We start from the raw sequence: 5,850 nt of genomic DNA, 5'->3' as shown, positions 1-5,850 counted from the left end.
CAACCCCACACATGGATGGTCTCAGGATGCTTCACTGTTGGCACAACACAGGACTCATTGTAGCGTTCACCTTTTCTTCTCTGAACAATCGATTTTCCAGATGTCCCAAACAGTTGGAAGGGAGCGTCATCAGAGAAAATAACTTTGCTCCAGTCTTCTGCTGTCCAATCCTTGTACTTCCTGCAGAATTTCAGTCTGTCCTTGACGTTTTTCTTGGAGAGAAGTGGCTTCTTTGCTGCCCTTCTTGACACCAGGCTGTTGTCCAAAAGTCTTGGCCTCACTGTGCGTGCAGATGCTCTCACAGCAACCTGCTGCCATTCCTGAGCAAGCTCTGCACTGCTGGTGACACGATTCCGTAGCTGACTCCTCTGGGACGTCCTGAAAACTTCTTCACTGCAGTCAAACCTCTCTCCTTGAAGTTCTTGATGACCCGGTAAATGGTTCTTTCAGGTGCAATATTCTTTGTAGCAATTTCCTTGCATGTGAGGCCATTTTGATGCAAAGCGATGATGGCTGCACGTGTTTCTTTGGAGGCAGCCATTGCTAACAAGAACACAATGATTGGAAGCACTTCCTCCCTCCTTTTATAGCAATCAGTCTGCTCTTACAATCTAATTAGTATGATAGTGATTTTACCTGACTAGTACTAATTCATACTTTCACATGTGAAAATTATATGTGACAACCTATTAGCTTAACTACTTACAGTATGTCTGTAGTTAAAAACGATAATTATTTCCTAATGACTTTTATTTGACTTATATCTACTTGTTTACTTTCAAATTTGACAATTGTAAAACTGATTCACTCATGATATTTTTATGTATATCCTCTATACTTCTTTTTTTTTTTAATTGATGAATTTATATTTTAAAACATGATTTGGTCATGAATTCATACATTATTCTGGTAAATTCAATACTTCCCAATGTCATTGTTTAAAATAACATGTTATAATATTCAAGGGATGTTCTCTTCAGCTTTTGGAGACAAAAGTACTAATCCTGATTTTGTTAATGCTCTACATAGTTCAGATATAATTATTTTACTTGAGACATGGATTCGTTTAGACTCTAAAACCTACACCCCTTCAAACTACAGAGAGCTGCGTATACCCTCAATCAAACAGCCTAATGTTAAAAACGGAAGAGATTCAGGAGGAATCATAGTTTGGTTCAAAGACCATCTGTGGCAGTATATTCAGCCCATGAAAAAGGGAAAAACACATATTTGGATAAAACTTAAAAAAATAGATTTTGTGTTTAGATGAGGACCTGTACCTGTGTGCCATATATATCCCCCCATATGAGTCGCCTTATTAAAGTACACAATGTCAGAATCTAGAATAGCCTGTATATAATATGATATAATTAATGAAGGTTTTCAATGTCATTTGTAACCACAAAATCGATTTTATATTTAAAAAAAGGTCCCTCAACCAAATGAGAGGAGCAGATTTAGGAGCTACTTCCTGCTAGACAGCGACACATCCTATCTGTGGTCAGCCGCGACCATATTCCTCTACTGATCCGTTTTCTCTCTCTCTCACACACACACACACCTCACCCCTGCTAGAGTCTTTAATGTTCCCCATGATGCATGAGATGTCACTCTGAAAGTTTAGCTTCATTACGACGTCTAGGTGCTCCAGACGGCTCATATCATAAGTCTACGTGCCGCTCCCGCCGCGGCCCTTGAGCACAAGCGGAAAAATCGAAGCGCGCAGATCAATGCCGTGGCCATCAAAGCCAATGGGCCAGAGCGGGCGGAAACGGCCCACTCAAACCCCGAGCTCCTTCATAAATCATAAGGGTGGATCTTTAGTGCTTATTTCGGATAAAGTGAAGCGGCTGATGACAGCGTCTTATAAAACACCGTCTGGAGATATACAAAGAGTGAAACGGCAGCAAAACCGTCCATTAGCGGCATAATGAAGTGAAACTCGTAGACTAGGCACCTACGTTTTGTTTTCTCAACTTGAGAGGGAAAGAAGCACAAATGGAATGAATGGGATAAGAAAAAGGCACAAATCTCGGAAAATGGCTAATAATGTGATGTACGATAAAAGCAGATGCAACCAAAACATTTTCTGATTATAATAGGCTATCAAAGCCTCATATAGACATACATCACGAAAACAAACACAAAACAATATTAGTCTGTAACAGTGACAAAAACTCACATTGAAAAAAAGTATTTGCTCAGATGTCCGGTGTTTTTTTTTTCTTTCTTTCTTACATTTGTTAAAAGTGCCGGACTTGTTGTTTCACACTTTGTTCCTGTTTCCCCAGCTTAAGACTTCCTCTGTTAAGATAGACTTCCGTTTTGTCATTGTTTCAAAACGCAGTCTGCGGCTGTCGCTTCCTCTTATTGGCACGGAGGCAAAGGGCACACAAACAGAAGCACCAAAACTGACAAGCACAAACAACATCCTGTGCTTAAAAACCCGCTGTTGGAGCTTGAAATGTAATTTGAACAAACCCCTAATCATAAGCATTAAACACTGGGAAATAACTCTCATAGTTTGTAGTACTTTCCAAAGAAATCTAATTTATGACTTCTGCCTGGCAGATTAAATGAAATGGAAGAAAATCTCAAAGACTTACATCGAACGAGAGACTGAAGCCATATCAACAGTCCAGAATATCATAGAGACACCCCCTAGCAACCACTAAACGATGTCTTAGCAACCACCTAGTAAAAAAATTATACAGTTATGAACTTGAATATGACTTTTTTTATCATAATTTCCAGTTATGTGTGTTTAGAAACTCTGAAATTCTGAGTTTATAGCTCGCAATTTTGAAAATAATCAAAAAGTTAAAATTGTGAGATATAAACACGTCACTGTGAGAAAAAAGTCAGAATTGTAAGATAAAAAGAACAACCACAAAAACACAACTGCAAAATGTAAACTCAGAAGGCTGAATTCTGGGGTTTATATTTCACAATTCTGACTTTTTTCTTTTTCTTTTTTCTTGAACGCACGTTTTTGCAATAATTTGCTGTCAATTGACCCGTCGCAGGGAGCTTGATTGGCAGGTGATCTGACCAATCACAATGCAGAATCTGTCATTTTGTCCGACAAACAAATCCATTGGTTTCACCTGTGTTCCCCTTGTTATCTCATTTAGTCCTGAGTACTTAAGCCCTGTGACGAATGTTATACGTCAAACCCCATGCTACGTGTGTTTCCCTGTGTTTGTTCCTCTGTTCCTGAGGAATTTCCTTCATCTCCGCACTCCTTCGTCTCCTCCACAGTAGCAGACCGTGACAGAACATTTGACCTAAACAAGACAGTAAGCGGCGCCCCTTCTTCCCGTTTGGTTTCCAGTCTTTTTTTTCCCTGTTTCTCCCCGCGGCTATGGAAATTGCCAAACGATTCTCCGCCCTAACCCGCCGGGCTCTCCCATTCATCGAGTACGCCTGGGAGTTCTGCAGGCTCACCGTGATGACGGTGCTAGACGACGCCGCACTTTACTCTCTGTTCTGGATCGGAGCAAATTACTACTGCCCCGTTGACCAGAGACCCCCCCCCTTCCCTTTAGATGTTGTGTGGTGCGTGCACGCATCTTCGGGGAGGGGGGAGTAATGTCAGTCCACGGAACGTGTCTTGTATTTTCCTCCCCCACGTGCCCCATGACCTAATTTCTCCCGTGTTTGTGCCCATTTTTGGTTTTCCTGTTCCTGTTCCCGATTTAGTTCCATTGGTTTCACCTGTGTTCCCCTTGTTATCTCATTTAGTCCTGAGTAATTAAGCCCTGTGTTTTCCCATGTCCAGTGTCGAATGTTATACGTCAAACCCCATGCTACGTGTGTGTTTCCCTATGTTTGTTTATTAAAGTCTGTTCCTAAGGAATTTCCTTCTTCTCCATGCTCCTTCGTCTCCTCCACAGTAGTAGACCGTGACAGTACTGTTGTCTGTGCTGCAATAATTTACTGTAAATTAATAGGTAATTTATTACAGTGCCAGAATACCCTAGAAACAATCTAATGGGGTGTTTACCCGACACCATATAAAAAATCTGAAAACGTTTTATGCGTTTTGGCCATTCATTTATACAACAACTGTGTTTTAGGGGCCTGAAAATGCAAAGATTTTAAAACGAGTTTCAAAATGTCTATTTTTGAAAACAATACTAATATCGTCTTCGTGTAAGCTACGAAAACGTGAATTTGTGTATACGGTGATGGCACACGCACATGTATTACATGTTCAGTCTATAGAAATGACATAGCCAACTACTGGCCTGCCATGCATAATACAGCGTTTTTAGTCATTTTTGCATATCCATGTGAACGTGTATCATTTTGAACGGGTATCGCAAAACTTTTCAAAAATGTTTTTTAGTACAATCGTTGTTGTGTACGCATACCCTAAAACATCCTAGCAACCATATGGCAATAGCCTAGCAATTGTATGGCAGGGATGTTTGCAAGCACAACTCATCTGAACATTTAAATTTTGAACTTATTTTACCGAGGAATTTACCAATTAATTCTTTAAAAATCCTACAATGTGATTTTCTGGATTTTTTTTTCTCATTTTGTCTCTCATAGTTGAGGTATACCTATGATGAAAATTACAGGCCTCTCTCATCTTTTTAAGTGGGAGAACTTGCACAATTGGTGGCTGACTAAATACTTTTTTGCCCCACTGTATCATATAAAATTAGTCATTGTCTCCACATAGAGGAAAAGGAAAGGCTGAATCTTCAAACTTCAGATGAACACACTTCCTCCTCACACTCAGCATTTGCTCATATTCAAAACAGGAGCAATAAAGCAGAAGCAGGGATTTTTTTTATTCTTATGTTTAAGAGTCACAATCTGGTGCAAAACCTCAACATCAAACCCTTCCAGTTTCAGACTTTCAGAGTGGCAAACTGCTGAACGTTTGAGAGTCATTTCTTCCACACACACACACACAGAGAAAAACAAACATATTAGTATGCCATACAAGAGTAATTTTAGCCCCAAGCGTTTCACACACATTCTCTTTGATCATACAAGTATTTGGATCAGCAGCACCACTATTTCGCACTTGTATTATATTTAGAGTGACGGCTGCTGCTTTGAAAGTGTTACATCCTGAGTTGCACATTGGGAATTCATTTTGACAAGCCACTCAGTGATAACACTCAGCAAGTCTAATCACTAACATCTTCCCAAAGTCCTCCTTGTGTTGTTAGCGCCTGCCAAATCGTGAGTGTGAATGTGTGTAAGCATGTGTTAGTACGTCAGTCTGGCTTTGTTCTGCTTCTTCATGTCATGTTACAGCAGGCCACAGTCAAATCTGATCATTTACAGTGTAAATGGAGGTCCATTAAGGGGGGACGTTCAAGATTTTTTTTAATCAATCTCTGTCAAATTTAGCTTTTTGGCAAGTATCAATAATAACCAATAATTATGTCTTACATTCTCTGAATGAATGCCAGGGGCCAGGGCTTCACTCATAAACATTTTGTCTCATGCAACACAGATTTAAGCAACAACCAGGTCCAAGTAACACCAGAAGTGGGAAGGAAATCATATTACATACCAGCTGACAAACCACTAAATCCCAAGGCATAAATAAATATGAGCATGAATTCAATGGCATAAATAAAAAATATATATAATGAGGTTGTTGACAAATAGTGGGGAAATCTCACAAAACCTGTCAAAAATATATTTGGGCCATATTTCAGAAAATAGATACACAAATGTTATATTGCAATTTTATTTTACATCAATTATTTGAAGACATTTTTATGACCATTAAGATTTTTCGTGTTGTTAATTATTAATCACATAATAATAATAATAATAATAATAATAGTAATAACCTTTAAAAAACAACTAAATCGG

The 5,850-nt window shown here is 39.1% G+C and overlaps 1 protein-coding gene across 1 annotated transcript in view; it reads right to left on the bottom strand.

Annotated features, from left to right (window-relative positions):
• The window catches only part of LOC107561915 (beta-1,3-N-acetylglucosaminyltransferase manic fringe), a 22,967-nt gene that overhangs the window by 15,569 nt on the left and 1,548 nt on the right, over positions 1–5,850 (bottom strand). The gene's annotated exons all lie outside the window — the stretch shown is intronic.

This window comes from Sinocyclocheilus grahami, unplaced genomic scaffold, assembly GCF_001515645.1.
Source record: "Sinocyclocheilus grahami isolate Dianchi unplaced genomic scaffold, SAMN03320097.WGS_v1.1 scaffold798.1, whole genome shotgun sequence".
Classification (NCBI taxonomy): Eukaryota; Metazoa; Chordata; class Actinopteri; order Cypriniformes; family Cyprinidae; genus Sinocyclocheilus; species Sinocyclocheilus grahami.
This window is presented reverse-complemented; position numbering and strand designations above follow the sequence as displayed.